A 24,356-nucleotide genomic window follows, 5' to 3' on the forward strand; every position below is an offset into this window, starting at 1 on the left:
CGTAGGCAAGCACCATGGTCTTGTAGCGGATGCGAGCTTCAACTGGAAGCCAGTGGAGAGAGCGGAGGAGCGGGGTGACGTGAGAGAACTTGGGAAGGTTGAACACTAGACGGGCTGCGGCGTTCTGGATGAGTTGTAGGGGTTTAATGGCACAGGCAGGGAGGCCAGCCAACAGCGAGTTGCAATAATCCAGACGGGAGATGACAAGTGCCTGGATTAGGACCTGCGCTGCTTCCTGTGTGAGGCAGGGTCGTACTCTGCGGATGTTGTAGAGCATGAACCTACAGGAACGGGCCACCGCCTTGATGTTAGTTGAGAACGACAGGGTGTTGTCCAGGATCACGCCAAGGTTCTTAGCGCTCTGGGAGGAGGACACAATGGAGTTGTCAACCGTGATGGCGAGATCATGGAACGGGCAGTCCTTCCCCGGGAGGAAGAGCAGCTCCGTCTTGCCGAAGTTCAGCTTGAGGTGGTGATCCGTCATCCACACTGATATGTCTGCCAGACATGCAGAGATGCGATTCGCCACCTGGTCATCAGAAGGTGGAAAGGAGAAGATTAATTGTGTGTCGTCTGCATAGCAATGATAGGAGAGACCATGTGAGGTTATGACAGAGCCAAGTGACTTGGTGTATAGCGAGAATAGGAGAGGGCCTAGAACAGAGCCCTGGGGGACACCAGTGGTGAGAGCGCGTGGTGAGGAGACAGATTCTCGCCACGCCACCTGGTAGGAGCGACCTGTCAGGTAGGACGCAATCCAAGCGTGGGCCGCGCCGGAGATGCCCAACTCGGAGAGGGTGGAGAGGAGGATCTGATGGTTCACAGTATCGAAGGCAGCCGATAGGTCTAGAAGGATGAGAGCAGAGGAGAGAGAGTTAGCTTTAGCGGTGCGGAGCGCCTCCGTGATACAGAGAAGAGCAGTCTCAGTTGAATGACTAGTCTTGAAACCTGACTGATTTGGATCAAGAAGGTCATTCTGAGAGAGATAGCGGGAGAGCTGACCAAGGACGGCACGTTCAAGAGTTTTGGAGAGAAAAGAAAGAAGGGATACTGGTCTGTAGTTGTTGACATCGGAGGGATCGAATGTAGGTTTTTTCAGAAGGGGTGCAACTCTCGCTCTCTTGAAGACGGAAGGGACGTAGCCAGCGGTCAGGGATAAGTTGATGAGCAAGGTGAGGTAAGGGAGAAGGTCTCCGGAAATGGTCTGGAGAAGAGAGGAGGGGATAGGGTCGAGCGGGCAGGTTGTTGGGCGGCCGGCCGTCACAAGACGCGAGATTTCATCTGGAGAGAGAGGGGAGAAAGAGGTCAGAGCACAGGGTAGGGCAGTGTGAGCAGAACCAGCGGTGTCGTTTGACTTAGCAAACGAGGATCGGATGTCATCGACCTTCTTTTCAAAATGGTTGACGAAGTCATCTGCAGAGAGGGAATAGGGGGGGGGAGGAGGATTCAGGAGGGAGGAGAAGGTGGCAAAGAGCTTCCTAGGGTTAGAGGCAGATGTTTGGAATTTTAGAAAAGGGACAGACCAGTTGTACATATATCAGTTACATAATAGAATCTTTATATAATATGGTAAGAACATGGACAAATAAATTATCATTGGCCAAAGTATGATCACGCACAATAAATATCAATTCATGCCCGTATAAATGTCAAAATATCAACGGCTAAGGCTAAGCTATTGTCAAGTTTAGACAACATGTACTGAGATGCTATGACGAGGCAGCACTTAACCTATAGTCAAATGTAGTGTGGCTGTTAATCCAGAGGATGTGGTATATTGAAAGATTGGTCTCCTACCTGTGCACTCTTTCTTCTTTTAAAGTCTGGTGAAGTTAAATGGCCTTCCTGAGGTGGGTGGGATGGTGAAATGAAGGGGGAGAAAAGGGGGAACAGACATGCCATTCAGTCACTCAACACTTCAAATAAATGTCAGTGAAATACCTGTACAGTTAGTTTCTTTACAGAAAAATAAAAAGGGTATAATGTGTAGCTATAGTTTGTTGCTCTGTCTGTCCCTATTTTCTGCTATATGTATGATAAACTGACATGCTTCCCCAGAGACCGGGGTTGGTTGTCTTACGTTTTGGTTGTCACAATGCTAATTACTCCCAATCTAAATGGAGCTGTGTAATATTTTTTCCATTAAAATATGTGAATTCTTTGAAAGAACTCATCCACCTGGTCGATTCATGTCAGCATGACAAAATATTGAGGTGTTTTATGTTTTTCATATTTTTTAAAAATTATTTAGTAAATGTTTGAATTATGGGAATATCAGTCAACACGTACGTTTGTTGAAAAGGGGTCAAGGGAGAGAAATATTTTAAACCTATTTATCTCGCTCTGCTATGTGCATCTCGATAGCTGTCACTCAAATGGTAAAGGACTGAAGCTCATTGGATAGAACTCTAATTGCTAGGGGGCTTGTCCACATTGGGGTAAATGTAGGGAAAATTACACCACACAGATCCCAGGAAACAATCCCTTTTAAACTAGGGATTTCATGACTAATTGAGGTAATAGAGTCATTCTGCTCATAGGTTATGCATGTGTGAACTACACATTGACACATACAGCCCAAAGTGGGAGGTTGAAAAAAAAGCTTACTAGTCGCCAAAGTTCCAGAGCATGTCTTTTCAACCAAGAAAGCCTCCCGAGTGGCGCAGTGGACGAAGACACTGCATCGCAGTGCTATAGGCGTCACTACAGACCCGGGTTTGATCCCGGGCTGTATCACAACCAGCCGTGATTGGGTGTCCCATAGGGCGGCGCACAATTGGCCCAACGTCACCAGGTTAGGTGAGGGTTTGGGTGGGGGCTTTACTTGGCTCATCGCGCTCTATCAACTCCTTGTGGCGGGCCGGGCGCCTGCAGGCTGGTCTACAGTGTTTCCTCTGACACATTGGTGCGGTTTGCTTCTGGGTTAAGCGGGCGGGTGTAAAGAAGTGCGATTAGGCGGGTCATGTTTCAGAGGACGCATGGCTCGACCTTCGCCTCCCAAGCCGTTTGGGGAGTTGGAGCGATGGGAAGTTGGAGCGATGAGACAAGATTGAAATGGGAGAGAAAAAGGGGGTAAAAAATTAAATAATAAAAATGCTTGGCTATTTCTATGAATGTGTTTGCGATATTGTTTCACTTCTTGTTACAAAAGTAATAAGCTACTAGCAAACATTGTGACAACCAACCCCATACTGTGTGACATCCAACCCCATACTGTGTGACATCCAACCCCATACTGTGTGACAACCAACCCCATACTGTGTGACAACCAACCCCATACTGTGTGACAACCAACCCCATACTGTGTGACATCCAACCCCATACTGTGTGACATCCAACCCCATACTGTGTGACATCCAACCCCATACTGTGTGACAACCAACCCCATACTGTGTGACAACCACCCCATACTGTGTGACAACCAACCCCATACTGTGTGACATCCAACCCCATACTGTGTGACATCCAACCCCATACTGTGTGACATCCAACCCCATACTGTGTGACAACCAACCCCATACTGTGTGACAACCAACCCCATACTGTGTGACAACCAACCCCATACTGTGTGACATCCAACCCCATACTGTGTGACATCCAACCCCATACTGTGTGACAACCAACCCCATACTGTGTGACAACCAACCCCATACTGTGTGACAACCAACCCCATACTGTGTGACATCCAACCCCATACTGTGTGACATCCAACCCCATACTGTGTGACATCCAACCCCATACTGTGTGACAACCAACCCCATACTGTGTGACAACCAACCCCATACTGTGTGACAACCAACCCCATACTGTGTGACATCCAACCCCATACTGTGTGACATCCAACCCCATACTGTGTGACAACCAACCCCATACTGTGTGACAACCAACCCCATACGGTGTGACAACCAACCCCATACTGTGTGACAACCAACCCCATACTGTGTGACATCCAACCCCATACTGTGTGACATCCAACCCCATACTGTGTGACAACCAACCCCATACTGTGTGACATCCAACCCCATACTGTGTGACATCCAACCCCATACTGTGTGACAACCAACCCCATACTGTGTGACAACCAACCCCATACTGTGTGACATCCAACCCCATACTGTGTGACATCCAACTGGGGCTGGTTGTAACAAGTGGGAAGAGTGTGTTTGATGGCGTATCAAATCGAATGACATTTTATTTGTTACGCTTCGTAAACAACAGGTGTAGACTAACTAATGGATCCATTTCCAACCATGTAGAATTAAAGATAATTAGGTAATTGAGGTAGCTATGTAGTGTAGGTAGGGGTAAAGTGATTAGGCAACAGGATAAATAGACAGTAGCAGCAGCGTGCGTGTGAAAGTGTCTGTGTGTGTTAAGGATTAACATGAGAAACCGGGATCCGGAACACTATTCATATTTCCCCCAAAAAATATAATGACATTTTCCCGCAACATGAGCAGCATCAGATTAGCAAAAAATAAAATAGCACATTATCCTAGCAGGTTGTTGTATGGAAACCTTTAGCCTAGCACATTTACTTCAAGGTGGCACAGTATTTCCCGGGACTCTCAGGATAATTACGTATTATTCCAGGTATTGAACATTGGTAGATTCCCTGGAAAATATTCATCCTCACTGGGTGTGTGTAGTGTGTGTGTATGTGTGTCGGGTGTCAGTGTAAGTATGTGTGAATGTGTGGGTAGAGCCCAGTTTGTCTGGGTAGCCATTTGATTAGCTATTTAGCAGTCTTGTTTAGAAGTATTATGGCTTGGGGGTAGAAGCTGTTCAGGGTCCTGTTGGTTCCAGACTTGGTGCATTGGTACCGTTTCCTGTGCGGTAGCAGAGTGAACAGTATATGGCTTGGGTGGCTGGAGTCCTTGAAAAAATGTAAGGCCTTTCTCTGACACCGCCTGGTATAGAGGTCCTCGATGGCAGGGAGCTCGGCCCCAGTGATGTACTGAGCCGCAAACACTACTTTCTGTAGCGCCTTGGAGTCAGATGCCAAGCAGTTGCCATACCAAGTGGTTATGCAGCCAGTCAATATGTTCTCAATAGTGCAGCTGTAAAACTTTTTGAGGATCTAAGGGACCATAACAAATATTTTCAGCCTCCTGAGGGCTAAGAGGCATTGTCATGCCCTCTTCACTACTGTGTTGGTGTGTTTCGACCATGATAGATCCTTAGGAAGCGCGCACCCCTGATGGGCCCTGTGTTGTTGCCTACCCTCACCACCTGGGGGCGTCCTGTAAAATCAAATCAAATCAAATGTATTTATATTGCCCTTCGTACATCAGCTGATATCTCAAAGTGCTGTACAGAAACCCAGCCTAAAACCCCAAACAGCAAGCAATGCAGGTGTAGAAGCACGGTGGCTAGGAAAAACTCCCTAGAAAGGCCAAAACCTAGGAAGAAACCTAGAGAGGAACCAGGCTATGTGGGGTGGCCAGTCCTCTTCTGGCTGTGGCGGGTGGAGATTATAACAGAACATGGCCAAGATGTTCAAATGTTCATAAATGACCAGCATGGTCCAATAATAATAAGGCAGAACAGTTGAAACTGGAGCAGCAGCATGGCCAGGTGGACTGGGGACAGCAAGGTGTCATAATGTCAGGTAGTCCTGAGGCATGGTCCTAGGGCTCAGGTCCTCCGAGAGAGAGAAAGAAAGAGAGAAAGAGAGAATTAGAGAGAGCACACTAAAATTCACACAGGACACCGAATAGGACAGGAGAAGTACTCCAGATATAACAAACTGACCCTAGCCCCCCGACACATAAACTACTGCAGCATAAATACTGGAGGCTGAGACAGGAGTGGTCAGGAGACACTGTGGCCACATCCAAGGACACCCCCGGACATGGCCAAACAGGAAGGATATAACCCCACCCACTTTGCCAAAGCACAGCCCCCACACCACTAGAGGGATATCTTCAACCACCAACTTATCATCCTGAGACAAGGACGAGTATAGCCCACAAAGATCTCCGCCACGGCACAACCCAAGGGGGGGGGGGGGTCCAATCCAGACAGGAAGATCACATCAGTGACTCAACCCACTCAAGCGACGCACCCCTCCCAGGGACGGTATGAAATAGCCCCAGTAAGCCAGTGACTCAGCCCCTGTAATAGGGTTAGAGGCAGAGAATCCCAGTGGAACGAGGGAAACCGGCCAGGCAGAGACAGCAAGGGCGGTTTGTTGCTCCAGAGCCTTTCCGTTCACCTTCCCACTCCTGGACCAGACGACACTCAATCATATGACCCACTTAAGAGATGAGTCTTCAGTAAAGACTTAAAGGTTGAGACCGAGTTTGCGTCTCTGACATGGGTAGGCAGACCATTCCATAAAAATGGAGCTCTATAGGAGAAAGCCCTGCCTCCAGCTGTTTGCTTAGAAATTCTAGGGACAATTAGGAGGCCTGCGTCTTGTGACCGTAGCGTACGTGTATGTATGTACGGCAGGACCAAATCAGAGAGATAGGTAGGAGCAAGCCCATGTAATGCTTTGTAGGTTAGCAGTACAACCTTGAAATCAGCCCTTGCCTTGACAGGAAGCCAGTGTAGGGAAGCTAGCACTGGAGTAATATGATCAAATTTTTTGGTTCTAGTCAGGATTCTTGCAGCTGTATTTAGCACTAACTGAAGTTTATTTAGTGCTTTATCCGGGTAGCCGGAAAGTAGAGCATTGCAGCAGTCTAACCTAGAAGTGACAAAAGCATGGATTATTTTTTCTGCATCATTTTTGGACAGAAAGTTTCTGTCAGGAAGTTCAAGATCCAGTTGCAGGGAGAGGTGTTCAGTCCTAGGGTCCTTTGCTTATTGATGAGCTTCGAGGGCACTATGGTGTTGAACTCTGAGCTGTAGTCAATGAACAGCATTCTCAAGTAGGTGTTCCTTTTCATGGCATTTCATGGCTACTTTTTAACTCAGGCTCCCAGCATTAGGGAACATCCTGCGCCCACCTAGAAAATCTATGGGCTAAAAAACCTAGCTAAACAACATTAACTGACATGGACTAGTTGATCTGACGAGGAAAACTGATGATGCACAGCCCAATGTCTAAGTTTCACCTTTCAAAAGTAAGTTGACAGCCGGACTGAGTTCCAAAAAAATACGTATGTGAACACACTTTCCAGCTGGTTAGTGCATTTTCTGAGTATGCGTTCTGGTAAAATGTCCGGCCCTGCGACCTTGTGAATATGAACCTGTTTAAAGGTCTTACAGTGACTCCGTGATGGAATAAGATGAGGCTAAAAAGGGTCCCCATTTCAACCCGACCTTGGTGTTTCTCCTAATATTGAAAAGTCTTGTAAAATATGCTGGTCCTGAGAAATACACACGAGAGTAAAAAGTGTGACAACCAACCCCAGTCTCCTCTATATGATATTGTATATGATACAGACCTATATATATATCCCAGAGTGTAGTAGTGTATGGCAACATTGTCCAAATAACATAGGCCTGATTAGAGTATGAAAAGTGACAAAGCTGTTCAACTTTTCTGTGTTTTATTTGATGATTTTAAATCAATTGTATCCACGTCTGGTTGAATTGTGTTTTTAAATGGTCAAATAAATCAAATTAAAATATATGCTGTACCTGGATCAGTTTTCCCAGAGTGGTGCCTCTACAGCGGATACTGCACTTCCAGTTCTTACTGCTCTTCTTCCCCCCCAAACTCCTCAAAGCCACTTGGGGTGAACCAGCGACCCTGGACCACAATGCACCTCTCCCCTGAAACAAACCAATGAGGAAGTCAGACATCATACACACCACCACAAATTAAAACCATGCAAAGTCAAATAGACTGTAGTACACGTGCCTGACTGTAATTGAAACCTGGCTATCCTGCATCACAATACTGTGTTAACCCACTAAAGACTATGCATTAGATCTGGGCCCGTATCCAGAAAGGGTCTCAGAGTAGAACATTTATTGTAAGTGCTGATGGGTAAACATAAAAGCTATGCATTTAGTCATAAAAGTCACACCATGCCGACAGATACTTTGTACACCTCATAAACAGTCCTAACCAGTTAAGGGTTTTCAGCAGGTGTCTTGATAATAGAAAAATGCAGCAAGTCTGTGGTTCCTGCCCCACATGCAATTACTTTGGAGTTGTTAAAATAATGTTTTAATATTTCTATATGATCAATCCAAAATAATATAGACCTACAGTCCATTTAACAGTATGTCTTGAGCTTTTGACAACGATTTCACGAGAACTAATCTACAAGTATATATATACTTATTTGGCAATTGAAGGCATCTAGGGCTTATGTTGACTTGTGTTCGATGGATATGATAGACCGTTCAAACGTTGTATGCAACATTATCGGCAAGTGACTTGATGTCTCCTGTGGCAAAGCAATTCAGAGTTGTTAAATGGGAGTGACGAGTGTGTTGATATAAAGGTAATCTTGTGAAAATAATTAACTTTTAGAAACCATCAGAAGAATAAAAAACAGGTTATATTTGCCAACATATTAGAGTAGGAAAAGTGATCGTGCCAGGCGAAAATTATATCAAACTTTTTACTTTTGCAACATTTGGCTAGTGTCCGATTCGGCGTGGTTGTCTGAAGCGCATTACCTATAGAGTTCACAACTGGCAATGTCTCATCACGATTGGTTATTCCCCATCATTTGCCACATTGTCAATGAGCATCATCACTATATTTCCTTTGCTCAAAATGTTGCCATTCCCCGCTGAGATAAACTTGATTTGAATCCTGGCTCAGAATTGGTCTGGGCAGTATTTTATGATATCCTAAAACCTACTGTGAGTTGTCTTTTGTTGTTTTATTTTGTTTTGTTTTAACAGGATCCCTAGGACCTTTTTCTGAGATGCTTTGTTGATATGGGCTCTGGTCTCTGGGTTGGATAAATTTAACCACTCTCAAATTCATCAAATGTGCTATGGGTGCAAAGACTGAACATCCATACTATTAACATTCTAGTTTTAACCATGTTTTGAGGGTTTGTTTACATTTACTTTGTTAACAAACATTGGAGTTAAACAAGCTTATATTTTGTTCTGACAGTTGAACTTTTGCTCATGAGGCATTTGTAAGTTCTATTCATCAACAATCAATTGATACATATCATACATGTCCAGAAATGGATGTAGCAACTGCAGATTGCCCCTTTAAGGTCTCAGGCACGGTTATTGGGACCGAACCACATCCACCGTTACACAGAAACACAGAGAATCACATCACATTAAGTGCATTGTTACGACCTACCTTTGGCCAGCTTGTTCCTGATGAGAATGCCTTCTTTGGCCCCACAGGTGACTGGGAGCTTGGTCTTGTAGATGGGCCAGGTCCAGATGTCATCTTTCTCCCCCTTCCTGGAAGGAAAACCTGCATGGGGACACATTCCGGACAAACATTAAGATGTGACTTGAAATTAAAAATAAACATATTTCACCCCCCAAAAAGGTTACAGAGGGACTTTAGACTTTCTGACTCAAGTCCTCCTCTTTCCCAGAAGGCAGCATGAATCCTGGGACTCACAGTTGGTCGGACTCTGGACTTTCCTCTTCTGACTGGGATTGGACTGGGTGGATGTGCTGGGCTGCTCCTTCTCAGCACTATCACTTCTCTCTTTCTGTTTACTATTTTTCCGTCTTGTCTTCTCCTCCTCTTCTACTTCCTCTGAAGCCTTCTTCTTATCCACCTCTTTCTCCTCTTCCTCATCTTCTCCTTCAGCTGTAGCCTTCTTTTTATCCTCCTCCTCCTCTTCCTTCTCCACCTTCTTTGGCAGTTTCTCATAGAATGTGAATGACCCTGCATGGGATTGGAGGCAACATTTAGTAAACCATGCAACCTAAATAATTTACAACTAATTAAAACAATTAGAATATACATTTGACAGGGCATTGAACCTCAACGTCTAAGCATCCACCATTGTGGTTACATTTATATTAAACTAGGAATTAGAATTATATACTGATATTAACTTATGCAAACGAATGCCATGATAATACAATAATAAGAGTGAAGACTCCAGAACTGACCGTCGAGCAGGCGGTTTCGGAGCAGGCGTAACGTGGGGTACTGCTGCAGGAGGTGGTCCCTGAACACACAGTTCCAGAACACCTTGATGCTGTTGGGCCTCTCTGCCTCCACCCAGTCCAACACCTGGTACACACCCTTCTCCCTCACCTCCTTACTCCTCATCCCAATCAGCTTCTGCAGGAGGGGTCAAATACAAAATTATGGTCCAATTTGTGAGGGTTGTCAAATTAAGGCTGGAGTGGAGTGATAGACTTGATTCTCTAGAAGCAACCACCACCTCAATAAGTTTATGTGACAGACAGGAATTTATGGACACACATCAGGCCTTATGAATCAATGATCATCAACTCCAATTTCCACTCGTACAATAACATTCTGAGACCTGTTACTACCAGCTAGCAATAGGTCAGTAACTGGTGTTAGTGTACACAGTACACTCAAGATCATACAAAATAGGATAAATAATTTTACCAAATCAATTCTGTAGACTACAATTTGTTTTGTTACACAGTTTAATCAGGGTTTTATTCAGTAGAGTATAGTAGAGCACAGTACGATACAGTACAGTATAGTTTACTTCAGTAGAGTACAGTTGAGAACAATACAGTAAAGTTTAATACATTAGAGTACAGTACAGTGTAATTCAGTAGAGTACAGTTTAGTTCAGTAGAGTACATTAGAGTAAAGTAGGGTACAATACAGTACTATACTCTACTGTGCACTGCTGTTTTGAACTATACTTTACTTTTATTTACTGTACTGTACTCTGCTGTGCTCTACATTACTGTACTGTGCTGTCCAAACCTGTGAAACATAGATGTCTATGATAGGTTGAGATATCTGAACCAATCATAGACATCTGTCAATGTTTTGGCCAAATCCGGACAGGACCAAATCTGAACCAATTGTAGATGTCTATGTTTAGGCCAAATAAAGGCCTTCCTTGACTAGATGTCTGTGGACGTTGAAATCAAGGCCAGTACAGACCTGACCAAATCTGAACCAAACATTGACGTCTGTGATTTGTTTCCGATTTGGTCCAATCCAGAACCCCCCCCCCCCCCCCCCCAAAAGGGGACAAAAAGGACACACAAAAAACATCTAGAAGACGTCGGCGTGGGTCCGTGGTTGATAGGATGTAACTTGCTTAAACCTTGAGTGGGCGGGTGTGTGTATAGAAATTTAGCATTACATTTACATTTAAGTCATTTAGCAGACGCTCTTATCCAGATCGACTTACAAATTGGTGCATTCACCTTATGACATCCAGTGGAACAGCCACTTTGCAATAGTGCATCTAAATATTTTAAGGGGAGGGGGGGGTGAGAAGGATTTACTTTATCCTATCCTAGGTATTCCTTAAAGAGGTGGGGTTTCAGGTGTCTCCGGAAGGTGGTGATTGACTCCGCTGTCCTGGCGTCGTGAGGGAGTTTGTTCCACCATTGGGGAGCCAGAGCAGTGAACAGTTTTGACTGGGCTGAGCGGGAACTGTACTTCCTCAGTGGTAGGGAAGCGAGCAGGCCAGAGGTGGATGAACGCAGTGCCCTTGTTTGGGTGTAGGGCCTGATCAGAGCCTGGAGGTACTGAGGTGCCGTTCCCCTCACAGCTCCGTAGGCAAGCACCATGGTCTTGTAGCGGATGCGAGCTTCAACTGGAAGCCAGTAGAGAGAGCGGAGGAGTGGGGTGACGTGAGAGAACTTGGGAAGGTTGAACACCAGACGGGCTGCGGCGTTCTGGATGAGTTGTAGGGGTTTAACGGCACAGGCAGGGAGCCCAGCCAACAGCGAGTTGCAGTAATCCAGACGGGAGATGACAAGTGCCTGGATTAGGACCTGCGCCGCTTCCTGTGTGAGGCAGGGTCGTACTCTGCGGATGTTGTAGAGCATGAACCTACAGGAACGGGCCACCGCCTTGATGTTAGTTGAGAACTACAGGGTGTTGTCCAGGATCACGCCAAGGTTCTTAGCGCTCTGGGAGGAGGACACAATGGAGTTGTCAACCGTGATGGCGAGATCATGGAACGGGCAGTCCTTCCCCGGGAGGAAGAGCAGCTCCGTCTTGCCGAGGTTCAGCTTGAGGTGGTGATCCGTCATCCACACTGATATGTCTGCCAGACATGCAGAGATGCGATTCGCCACCTGGTCATCAGAAGGGGGAAAGGAGAAGATTAATTGTGTGTCGTCTGCATAGCAATGATAGGAGAGACCATGTGAGGTTATGACAGAGCCAAGTGACTTGGTGTATAGCGAGAATAGGAGAGGGCCTAGAACAGAGCCCTGGGGGACACCAGTGGTGAGAGCGCGTGGTGAGGAGACAGATTCTCGCCACGCCACCTGGTAGGAGCGACCTGTCAGGTAGGACGCAATCCAAGCGTGGGCCGCGCCGGAGATGCCCAACTCGGAGAGGGTGGAGAGGAGGATCTGATGGTTCACAGTATCGAAGGCAGCCGATAGGTCTAGAAGGATGAGAGCAGAGGAGAGAGAGTTAGCTTTAGCAGTGCGGAGCGCCTCCGTGATACAGAGAAGAGCAGTCTCAGTTGAATGACTAGTCTTGAAACCTGACTGATTTGGGTCAAGAAGGTCATTCAGAGAGAGATAGCGGGAGAGCTGGCCAAGGACGGCACGTTCAAGAGTTTTGGAGAGAAAAGAAAGAAGGGATACTGGTCTGTAGTAATGTAGGGTATGTAAACATAAAAGTGGCATTGTTTAAAGTGGCTAGTGATACATGTATAACATAAAGATGGCAAGATGCAGTAGATGGTATAGGGTACAGTATATACATATGAGATGTAATGTAGGGTATATAAACATGATATTAAGTGGCATTGTTTAAAGTGGCTAGTGATACATTTTACATCCATTTTCCCATTATTAAAGTGAATGGAGTTGAGTCACTATGTTGTCAGCAGCCACTCAATGTTAGTGGCTGCTAGCAGTCAAAACGGGTGTGTGATGATAATTGAAATAGAATGATGGTGATAACATTGCATTTCACACAGTAAATGTTGCTTTCCTAACTTCTCGTGCAAGAGCCTTAGAAGTCCTTACCTTCCATTCTTCTTACTTCTGGTTAGGCCTTACTAGATGTATGTCCAGGGATTCATGAATGGGACTCGAGTCAGATTCGAGTCACAGATATGATGACATGCAACTCGACCTTGACTTTAACACCAATGACTCGTGACTTGACTTGGACTTGAGAATTATGACTCGACCTGACTTGATTCCCTCCCCAAGCCCAAATATGAAAAATGATGCTGTTAAAAAAAGTGTGCAGCGCATCAACTCTTCATTTAACGAATTACAGTTTGAATCGGACAGCACCCAATCAACTGAGAAAAAGTTGTGCGTGGCAGTGCAGAGTAACGTCAGTGGGTGAAATCAGATGGAGCCCTTGGAAATATTCAAAGGACAAGTCCATGCATTATGCACATTATCCATATCATGTCACCTAGGATATGTTAAAAAGGAAAACTGCTGTAAGAAGGGCTCGAACCTGCGCGGGGAGACCCCATTGAAATTCAGGTCCAACGTCTAAAGAACTCGGCAACTGCAGCTGTTGGAATGCAAATAAAGGGATTGGGATTTGGAAACAGACATCATTGGTGAAAAATGGTAAACTTGATAGCACAACATTTTGCTCTTATTGTGCCAAGTTACCTCGGTCCTTTCCAAAGCTGTGAAGGTTGGAAGTTTAATGTGCAAGTCAAAAAACTATGTGCAGAGAAAGTACAAGTGGACTATTCACTGAGAATAAGATTTTAAAAAGAGCAGAGAGACCCCATGGGGTTTCAAGTCTGAGGACATACCCACCTGGCTCTCAGAATTTCCATAATAAATCTAATACAAACAACAGTATCTGTACTGAAGATACTATTTGAACTGTTTGCTAATGCAGATATACTCTGAGCACCTGAATCAAAGAACAAGTCCATGCATTAAGCACACATTATCAATATCAAGTCTCCAATGACATGTTGCAAATAAAGACTGGTTTGTCATAGCGCTGTGAGCAGGGTTCGAATCTGCGCGGGGAGACCCCATTGGATTTCAAGTCCAACTCAATTTACCACTCGGCAATCGCAGCTTGCTGTGTTAAGAACCAGCCATCTATGTGATTCTGTACATTTGACTTCTGTAAAGACAAGACTTTCTACTGAAGAGCCTGTTTGAAGTGTTTGTCAAGGAATTTTATTCTGACCACCTGAATCAAAGGACAAGTCCAGACATTATCCATATCAAGTCTCCAAAGACATGTTGCAAATAAAGACTGCTTTGTCAAAGCGCTGTGAGCAGGGTTCGAACATGCGCGGGGAGACCCCATTGGATTTCAAGTCCAACGCCTTAACCACTCGGCCATCACAGCTTGCTACATTAAAAACCAGGCCTTAACCAGTCGACTATCTGATTCTGTACATTTTACTTCTGTAAAGACTAGACTTTCCACTGAAGAGCCTATTTGAACTGTTTGACAAGGAAAAAATATTCTGAGCACTTGAATCAAAGGACAAATCCATGCATTAAGCACACATAATCCATATCAAGTCTCCAATGACATGTTGCAAATAAAGACTGGTTTGTTAAAGTGCTGTAAGCAGGGTTCGAACCTGCGCGGGGAGACCCCTTTGGATTTCAAGTCCAACGCCTTAACCACTCGGACATCGCAGCTTGCTACGTTAAAAACCAGGCCTTAACCAGTCGGCTATCTGATTCTGTACATTTTACTTCTGTAAAGACTAGACTTTCTACTGAAGAGCCTATTTGAACTGTTGGTCAATGAATTTTATTCTGACCACCTGAATCAAAGGACAAGTCCAGACATTATCCATATCAAGTCTCCAATGACATGTTGCAAATAAAGACTGGTTTGTTAAAGCGTTGTGAGCAGGGTTCGAACCTGCGCGGGGAGACCCCATTGGATTTCAAGTCCAACGCAATTTACAACTCTGCAGCTTGCTATGTTAAAAACCAGCTGGTAATTTGATTCTGTACATTTTACTTCTGTAAAGACTAGACCTTCCAGTGAAGAGCCTGTTTGAACTGTTGGTCAACAAATTTTATTCTGACTACCTGAATCAAAGGACAAGTCCAGACATTATCCATATCAAGTCTCCAATGACATGTTGCAAATAAAGACTGGTTTTTCAAAGCACTGTGAGCAGGGTTCGAACCTGCGGGGGGAGATCCCATTGGATTTCAATTCCAACGCCTTAACCACTCGTCCATCGCAGCTTGCTACGTTAAAAACCATGCCAGTCGGCTATCTGATTCTGTACATTTTACTTCAGTAAAGACTAGACTTTCTACTGAAGAGCCTATTTGAACTGTTTGTCAAGGAAAAAATATTCTGAGCACTTGAATCAAAGGACAAGTCCATGTATTTAGCACACATTATCCATATCAAGTCTCCAATTACATGTTGCAAATAAAGACTGGTTTGTCAAAGCGCTGTGAGCAGGGTTCGAATCTGCGCGGGGAGACCCCACCAGGCTACTTTAAACACCAGGCCTTAACCAGTCGGCTATCTGATTCTGTACATTTTACTTCAGTAAAGACTAGACTTTCTACTGAAGAGCCTATTTGAACTGTTTGTCAAGGAAAACATATTCTGAGCACTTGAATCAAAGGACAAGTCCATGTATTTAGCACACATAATCCATATCAAGTCTCCAATGACATGTTGCAAATAAAGACTGGTTTTTTCAAAGCGCTGTGAGCAGGGGTCAAACCTGCGCGGGGAGACCCAATTGGATTTCAAGTCCAACGCAATTTACAACTCTGCAGCTTGCTATGTTAAAAACCAGCCGGTTATGTGATTCTGTACATTTTACTTCTGTAAAGACTTTCTACTGAAGAGCCTATTTGAACTGTTGGTCAATGAATTTTATTCTGACCACCTGAATCAAAGGACAAGTCCAGACATTATCCATATCAAGTCTCCAATGACATGTTGCAAAGAAAGACTGGTTTGTCAAAGCTCTGTGAGCAGGGTTCGAATCTGCGTGGGGAGAACCCATTGGATTTCAAGTACAACGCAATTTACAACTCTGCAGCTTGCTATGTTATAAACCAGCCAGTTATGTGATTCTGTACATTTTACTTCAGTAAAGACGAGACCTTCTACTGAATAGCCTGTTTGAACTGTTTGTCAAGGAATTGTATTCTGACCACTTGAATCAAAGGACAAGTCCAGAAATTATCCATATCAAGCCTCCAATGAGATTTTGCAAATAAAGACTGGTTTGTCAAAGCGCTGTGAGCAGGGTTCGAACCTGCGCGGGAGACCCCATTGGATTTCGAGTCCAACGCCTTAACCACTCGGCCATCACAGCTTGCTACGTTAAAAACCAGGCCTTAACCAGTCGGCTATCTGATTCTGTACATTTGACTTCTGTAAAGACTTTACTTTCTACTGAAGAGCCTATTTGAACTGTTTGTCAAGGAAAAAATATTCTAAGCACTTGAATCAAAGGACAAGTTCAGACATTTTCCATATCAAGTCTCCAATGACATGTTGCAAATAAAGACTGGTTTGTCAAAGCGCTGTGAGCAGGGTTCGAACCTGCGCGGGGAGACCCCATTGGATTTCAAGTACAACGCAATTTACAACTCTGCAGCTTGCTATGTTAAAAAACAGCTGGTAATTTGATTCTGTACATTTTACTTCTGTAAAGACTAGACCTTCCAGTGAAGAGCCTGTTTGAACTGTTGGTCAACAAATTTTATTCTGACTACCTGAATCAAAGGACAAGTCCAGACATTATCCATATCAAGTCTCCAATGACATGTTGCAAATAAAGACTGGTTTTTCAAAGCGCTGTGAGCAGGGTTCGAACCTGCGGGGGAGATCCCATTGGATTTCAAGTCCAACGCCTTAACCACTCGGCCATCGCAGCTTGCTACGTTAAAAACCATGCCAGTCGGCTATCTGATTCTGTACATTTTACTTCAGTAAAGACTAGACTTTCTACTGAAGAGCCTATTTGAACTGTTTGTCAAGGAAAAAATATTCTGAGCACTTGAATCAAAGGACAAGTCCATGTATTTAGCACACATTATCCATATCAAGTCTCCAATTACATGTTGCAAATAAAGACTGGTTTGTCAAAGCGCTGTGAGCAGGGTTCGAATCTGCGCGGGGAGACCCCACCAGGCTACTTTAAACACCAGGCCTTAACCAGTCGGCTATCTGATTCTGTACATTTTACTTCAGTAAAGACTAGACTTTCTACTGAAGAGCCTATTTGAACTGTTTGTCAAGGAAAACATATTCTGAGCACTTGAATCAAAGGACAAGTCCATGTATTTAGCACACATAATCCATATCAAGTCTCCAATGACATGTTGCAAATAAAGACTGGTTTTTTCAAAGCGCTGTGAGCAGGGGTCAAACCTGCGCGGGGAGACCCAATTGGATTTCAAGTCCAACGCAATTTACAACTCTGCAGCTTGCTATGTTAAAAACCAGCCGGTTATGTGATTCTGTACATTTTACTTCTGTAAAGACTTTCTACTGAAGAGCCTATTTGAACTGTTGGTCAATGAATTTTATTCTGACCACCTGAATCAAAGGACAAGTCCAGACATTATCCATATCAAGTCTCCAATGACATGTTGCAAAGAAAGACTGGTTTGTCAAAGCTCTGTGAGCAGGGTTCGAATCTGCGTGGGGAGAACCCTTTGGATTTCCAGTACAACGCAATTTACAACTCTGCAGCTTGCTATGTTATAAACCAGCCAGTTATGTGATTCTGTACATTTTACTTCAGTAAAGACGAGACCTTCTACTGAATAGCCTGTTTGAACTGTTTGTCAAGGAATTGTATTCTGACCACTTGAATCAAAGGACAAGTCCAGAAATTATCCATATCAAGCCTCCAATGAGATTTTGCAAATAAAGAATGGTTTGTCAAAGCGCTGTGAGCAGGTTTCGAACCTGCGCGGGGAGACCCCATTGGATTTCGAGTCCAACGCCTTAACCACTCGGCCATCACAGCTTGCTACGTTAAAAACCAGGCCTTAACCAGTCGGCTATCTGATTCTGTACATTTGACTTCTGTAAAGACTTTACTTTCTACTGAAGAGCCTATTTGAACTGTTTGTCAAGGAAAAAATATTCTAAGCACTTGAATCAAAGGACAAGTTCAGACATTTTCCATATCAAGTCTCCAATGACATGTTGCAAATAAAGACTGGTTTGTCAAAGCGCTGTGAGCAGGGTTCGAACCTGCGCGGGGAGACCCCATTGGATTTCAAGTACAACGCAATTTACAACTCTGCAGCTTGCTATGTTAAAAAACAGCTGGTAATTTGATTCTGTACATTTTACTTCTGTAAAGACTAGACCTTCCAGTGAAGAGCCTGTTTGAACTGTTGGTCAACAAATTTTATTCTGACTACCTGAATCAAAGGACAAGTCCAGACATTATCCATATCAAGTCTCCAATGACATGTTGCAAATAAAGACTGGTTTTTCAAAGCGCTGTGAGCAGGGTTCGAACCTGCGGGGGGAGATCCCATTGGATTTCAAGTCCAACGCCTTAACCACTCGGCCATCGCAGCTTGCTACGTTAAAAACCATGCCAGTCGGCTATCTGATTCTGTACATTTTACTTCAGTAAAGACTAGACTTTCTACTGAAGAGCCTATTTGAACTGTTTGTCAAGGAAAAAATATTCTGAGCACTTGAATCAAAGGACAAGTCCATGTATTTAGCACACATTATCCATATCAAGTCTCCAATTACATGTTGCAAATAAAGACTGGTTTGTCAAAGCGCTGTGAGCAGGGTTCGAATCTGCGCGGGGAGACCCCACCAGGCTACTTTAAACACCAGGCCTTAACCAGTCGGCTATCTGATTCTGTACATTTTACTTCAGTAAAGACTAGACTTTCTACTGAAGAGCCTATTTGAACTGTTTGTCAAGGAAAACATATTCTGAGCACTTGAATCAAAGGACAAGTCCATGTATTTAGCACACATAATCCATATCAAGTCTCCAATGACATGTTGCAAATAAAGACTGGTTTTTTCATTTTACATTACATTTAAGTCATTTAGCAGACGCTCTTATCCAGAGCGTTCAAAGCGCTGTGAGCAGGGGTCAAACCTGCGCGGGGAGACCCAATTGGATTTCAAGTCCAACGCAATTTACAACTCTGCAGCTTGCTATGTTAAAAACCAGCCGGTTATGTGATTCTGTACATTTTACTTCTGTAAAGACTTTCTACTGAAGAGCCTATTTGAACTGTTGGTCAATGAATTTTATTCTGACCACCTGAATCAAAGGACAAGTCCAGACATTATCCATATCAAGTCTCCAATGACATGTTGCAAAGAAAGACTGGTTTGTCAAAGCTCTGTGAGCAGGGTTCGAATCTGCGTGGGGAGAACCCATTGGATTTCAAGTACAACGCAATTTACAACTCTGCAGCTTGCTATGTTATAAAACAGCCAGTTATGTGATTCTGTACATTTTACTTCAGTAAAGACGAGACCTTCTACTGAATAGCCTGTTTGAACTGTTTGTCAAGGAATTGTATTCTGACCACTTGAATCAAAGGACAAGTCCAGAAATTATCCATATCAAGCCTCCAATGAGATTTTGCAAATAAAGACTGGTTTGTCAAAGCGCTGTGAGCAGGGTTCGAACCTGCGCGGGAGACCCCATTGGATTTCGAGTCCAACGCCTTAACCACTCGGCCATCACAGCTTGCTACGTTAAAAACCAGGCCTTAACCAGTCGGCTATCTGATTCTGTACATTTGACTTCTGTAAAGACTTTACTTTCTACTGAAGAGCCTATTTGAACTGTTTGTCAAGGAAAAAATATTCTAAGCACTTGAATCAAAGGACAAGTTCAGACATTTTCCATATCAAGTCTCGAATGACATGTTGCAAATAAAGACTGGTTTGTCAAAGCGCTGTGAGCAGGGTTCGAACCTGCGCGGGGAGACCCCATTGGATTTCAAGTACAACGCAATTTACAACTCTGCAGCTTGCTATGTTAAAAAACAGCTGGTAATTTGATTCTGTACATTTTACTTCTGTAAAGACTAGACCTTCCAGTGAAGAGCCTGTTTGAACTGTTGGTCAACAAATTTTATTCTGACTACCTGAATCAAAGGACAAGTCCAGACATTATCCATATCAAGTCTCCAATGACATGTTGCAAATAAAGACTGGTTTTTCAAAGCGCTGTGAGCAGGGTTCGAACCTGCGGGGGAGATCCCATTGGATTTCAAGTCCAACGCCTTAACCACTCGGCCATCGCAGCTTGCTACGTTAAAAACCATGCCAGTCGGCTATCTGATTCTGTACATTTTACTTCAGTAAAGACTAGACTTTCTACTGAAGAGCCTATTTGAACTGTTTGTCAAGGAAAAAATATTCTGAGCACTTGAATCAAAGGACAAGTCCATGTATTTAGCACACATTATCCATATCAAGTCTCCAATTACATGTTGCAAATAAAGACTGGTTTGTCAAAGCGCTGTGAGCAGGGTTCGAATCTGCGCGGGGAGACCCCACCAGGCTACTTTAAACACCAGGCCTTAACCAGTCGGCTATCTGATTCTGTACATTTTACTTCAGTAAAGACTAGACTTTCTACTGAAGAGCCTATTTGAACTGTTTGTCAAGGAAAACATATTCTGAGCACTTGAATCAAAGGACAAGTCCATGTATTTAGCACACATTATCCATATCAAGTCTCCAATTACATGTTGCAAATAAAGACTGGTTTTTTCATTTTACATTACATTTAAGTCATTTAGCAGACGCTCTTATCCAGAGCGTTCAAAGCGCTGTGAGCAGGGGTCAAACCTGCGCGGGGAGACCCAATTGGATTTCAAGTCCAACGCAATTTACAACTCTGCAGCTTGCTATGTTAAAAACCAGCCGGTTATGTGATTCTGTACATTTTACTTCTGTAAAGACTTTCTACTGAAGAGCCTATTTGAACTGTTGGTCAATGAATTTTATTCTGACCACCTGAATCAAAGGACAAGTCCAGACATTATCCATATCAAGTCTCCAATGACATGTTGCAAAGAAAGACTGGTTTGTCAAAGCTCTGTGAGCAGGGTTCGAATCTGCGTGGGGAGAACCCATTGGATTTCAAGTACAACGCAATTTACAACTCTGCAGCTTGCTATGTTATAAAACAGCCAGTTATGTGATTCTGTACATTTTACTTCAGTAAAGACGAGACCTTCTACTGAATAGCCTGTTTGAACTGTTTGTCAAGGAATTGTATTCTGACCACTTGAATCAAAGGACAAGTCCAGAAATTATCCATATCAAGCCTCCAATGAGATTTTGCAAATAAAGACTGGTTTGTCAAAGCGCTGTGAGCAGGGTTCGAACCTGCGCGGGGAGACCCCATTGGATTTCGAGTCCAACGCCTTAACCACTCGGCCATCACAGCTTGCTACGTTAAAAACCAGGCCTTAACCAGTCGGCTATCTGATTCTGTACATTTGACTTCTGTAAAGACTTTACTTTCTACTGAAGAGCCTATTTGAACTGTTTGTCAAGGAAAAAATATTCTAAGCACTTGAATCAAAGGACAAGTTCAGACATTTTCCATATCAAGTCTCGAATGACATGTTGCAAATAAAGACTGGTTTGTCAAAGCGCTGTGAGCAGGGTTCGAACCTGCGCGGGGAGACCCCATTGGATTTCAAGTACAACGCAATTTACAACTCTGCAGCTTGCTATGTTAAAAAACAGCTGGTAATTTGATTCTGTACATTTTACTTCTGTAAAGACTAGACCTTCCAGTGAAGAGCCTGTTTGAACTGTTGGTCAACAAATTTTATTCTGACTACCTGAATCAAAGGACAAGTCCAGACATTATCCATATCAAGTCTCCAATGACATGTTGCAAATAAAGACTGGTTTTTCAAAGCGCTGTGAGCAGGGTTCGAACCTGCGGGGGAGATCCCATTGGATTTCAAGTCCAACGCTTTAACCACTCGGCCATCGCAGCTTGCTACGTTAAAAACCATGCCAGTCGGCTATCTGATTCTGTACATTTTACTTCAGTAAAGACTAGACTTTCTACTGAAGAGCCTATTTGAACTGTTTGTCAAGGAAAAAATATTCTGAGCACTTGAATCAAAGGACAAGTCCATGTATTTAGCACACATTATCCATATCAAGTCTCCAATTACATGTTGCAAATAAAGACTGGTTTGTCAAAGCGCTGTGAGCAGGGTTCGAATCTGCGCGGGGAGACCCCACCAGGCTACTTTAAACACCAGGCCTTAACCAGTCGGCTATCTGATTCTGTACATTTTACTTCAGTAAAGACTAGACTTTCTACTGAAGAGCCTATTTGAACTGTTTGTCAAGGAAAACATATTCTGAGCACTTGAATCAAAGGACAAGTCCATGTATTTAGCACACATAATTCATATCAAGTCTCCAATGACATGTTGCAAATAAAGACTGGTTTTTTCAAAGCGCTGTGAGCAGGGGTCAAACCTGCGCGGGGAGACCCAATTGGATTTCAAGTCCAACGCAATTTACAACTCTGCAGCTTGCTATGTTAAAAACCAGCCGGTTATGTGATTCTGTACATTTTACTTCTGTAAAGACTTTCTACTGAAGAGCCTATTTGAACTGTTGGTCAATGAATTTTATTCTGACCACCTGAATCAAAGGACAAGTCCAGACATTATCCATATCAAGTCTCCAATGACATGTTGCAAAGAAAGACTGGTTTGTCAAAGCTCTGTGAGCAGGGTTCGAATCTGCGTGGGGAGAACCCTTTGGATTTCAAGTACAACGCAATTTACAACTCTGCAGCTTGCTATGTTATAAACCAGCCAGTTATGTGATTCTGTACATTTTACTTCAGTAAAGACGAGACCTTCTACTGAATAGCCTGTTTGAACTGTTTGTCAAGGAATTGTATTCTGACCACTTGAATCAAAGGACAAGTCCAGAAATTATCCATATCAAGTCTCCAATGAGATTTTGCAAATAAAGACTGGTTTGTCAAAGCGCTGTGAGCAGGGTTCGAACCTGCGCGGGGAGACCCCATTGGATTTCGAGTCCAACGCCTTAACCACTCGGCCATCACAGCTTGCTACGTTAAAAACCAGGCCTTAACCAGTCGGCTATCTGATTCTGTACATTTGACTTCTGTAAAGACTTTACTTTCTACTGAAGAGCCTATTTGAACTGTTTGTCAAGGAAAAAATATTCTAAGCACTTGAATCAAAGGACAAGTTCAGACATTTTCCATATCAAGTCTCGAATGACATGTTGCAAATAAAGACTGGTTTGTCAAAGCGCTGTGAGCAGGGTTCGAACCTGCGCGGGGAGACCCCATTGGATTTCAAGTACAACGCAATTTACAACTCTGCAGCTTGCTATGTTAAAAAACAGCTGGTAATTTGATTCTGTACATTTTACTTCTGTAAAGACTAGACCTTCCAGTGAAGAGCCTGTTTGAACTGTTGGTCAACAAATTTTATTCTGACTACCTGAATCAAAGGACAAGTCCAGACATTATCCATATCAAGTCTCCAATGACATGTTGCAAATAAAGACTGGTTTTTCAAAGCGCTGTGAGCAGGGTTCGAACCTGCGGGGGGAGATCCCATTGGATTTCAAGTCCAACGCCTTAACCACTCGGCCATCACAGCTTGCTATGTTAAAAACCATGCCAGTCGGCTATCTGATTCTGTACATTTTACTTCAGTAAAGACTAGACTTTCTACTGAAGAGCCTATTTGAACTGTTTGTCAAGGAAAAAATATTCTGAGCACTTGAATCAAAGGACAAGTCCATGTATTTAGCACACATTATCCATATCAAGTCTCCAATTACATGTTGCAAATAAAGACTGGTTTGTCAAAGCGCTGTGAGCAGGGTTCGAACCTGCGTGGGGAGACCCCATTGGATTTCAAGTCCAAAGCCTTAACCACTCAGCCATGGCAGCTTGCTATGTTTAACATGAGGCCTTAACCAGTCGGCTATCTGATTCTGTACATTTTACTTCAGTAAAGACTAGACTTTCTACTGAAGAGCCTATTTGAACTGTTTGTCAAGGAAAAAATATTCTGAGCACTTGAATCAAAGGACAAGTCCGTGCATTAAGCATATATTATCCATATCAAGTCTCCAATGACATGTTGCAAATAAAGACTGGTTTGTCAAAGCGATGTGAGCAGGGTTCGAATCTGCGCGGGGAGACCCCATTGGATTTCAAGTACAACGCAATTTACAACTCTTGCTATGTTATAAACCAGCCAGTTATGTGATTCTGTACATTTTACTTCAGTAAAGACAAGAATTTCTACTGAAGAGCCTGTTTGAACTGTTTGTC

General features: G+C 43.6%; 13 non-coding genes across 13 annotated transcripts; all 13 read right to left on the reverse strand.

Annotated features, from left to right (window-relative positions):
• Window positions 1-14,298: 14,298 nt before the first annotated feature.
• On the reverse strand, window positions 14,299-14,380 carry trnas-uga. The gene has a single exon. It is a non-coding gene; the product is annotated as a tRNA-Ser (tRNA).
• Window positions 14,381-14,600: 220 nt separating this feature from the next.
• Window positions 14,601-14,682, reverse strand: trnas-uga. Its single transcript has one exon. It is a non-coding gene; the product is annotated as a tRNA-Ser (tRNA).
• Window positions 14,683-16,265: 1,583 nt separating this feature from the next.
• On the reverse strand, window positions 16,266-16,346 carry trnas-cga. Its single transcript has one exon. It is a non-coding gene; the product is annotated as a tRNA-Ser (tRNA).
• Window positions 16,347-16,829: 483 nt separating this feature from the next.
• On the reverse strand, window positions 16,830-16,910 carry trnas-uga. The gene has a single exon. It is a non-coding gene; the product is annotated as a tRNA-Ser (tRNA).
• Window positions 16,911-17,929: 1,019 nt separating this feature from the next.
• Window positions 17,930-18,011, reverse strand: trnas-cga. The gene has a single exon. It is a non-coding gene; the product is annotated as a tRNA-Ser (tRNA).
• A 483-nt stretch (window positions 18,012-18,494) lies between these two features.
• On the reverse strand, window positions 18,495-18,576 carry trnas-uga. Its single transcript has one exon. It is a non-coding gene; the product is annotated as a tRNA-Ser (tRNA).
• Window positions 18,577-19,646: 1,070 nt separating this feature from the next.
• Window positions 19,647-19,727, reverse strand: trnas-cga. The gene has a single exon. It is a non-coding gene; the product is annotated as a tRNA-Ser (tRNA).
• A 483-nt stretch (window positions 19,728-20,210) lies between these two features.
• Window positions 20,211-20,291, reverse strand: trnas-uga. The gene has a single exon. It is a non-coding gene; the product is annotated as a tRNA-Ser (tRNA).
• A 1,070-nt stretch (window positions 20,292-21,361) lies between these two features.
• Window positions 21,362-21,443, reverse strand: trnas-cga. The gene has a single exon. It is a non-coding gene; the product is annotated as a tRNA-Ser (tRNA).
• A 483-nt stretch (window positions 21,444-21,926) lies between these two features.
• Window positions 21,927-22,007, reverse strand: trnas-uga. Its single transcript has one exon. It is a non-coding gene; the product is annotated as a tRNA-Ser (tRNA).
• Window positions 22,008-23,026: 1,019 nt separating this feature from the next.
• trnas-cga lies at window positions 23,027-23,108 on the reverse strand. Its single transcript has one exon. It is a non-coding gene; the product is annotated as a tRNA-Ser (tRNA).
• Window positions 23,109-23,591: 483 nt separating this feature from the next.
• trnas-uga lies at window positions 23,592-23,673 on the reverse strand. Its single transcript has one exon. It is a non-coding gene; the product is annotated as a tRNA-Ser (tRNA).
• A 214-nt stretch (window positions 23,674-23,887) lies between these two features.
• Window positions 23,888-23,969, reverse strand: trnas-uga. Its single transcript has one exon. It is a non-coding gene; the product is annotated as a tRNA-Ser (tRNA).
• Between the last annotated feature and the right edge of the window lie 387 nt (window positions 23,970-24,356).

Source organism: Oncorhynchus gorbuscha, linkage group LG16, assembly GCF_021184085.1.
Source record: "Oncorhynchus gorbuscha isolate QuinsamMale2020 ecotype Even-year linkage group LG16, OgorEven_v1.0, whole genome shotgun sequence".
Classification (NCBI taxonomy): domain Eukaryota; kingdom Metazoa; phylum Chordata; class Actinopteri; order Salmoniformes; family Salmonidae; genus Oncorhynchus; species Oncorhynchus gorbuscha.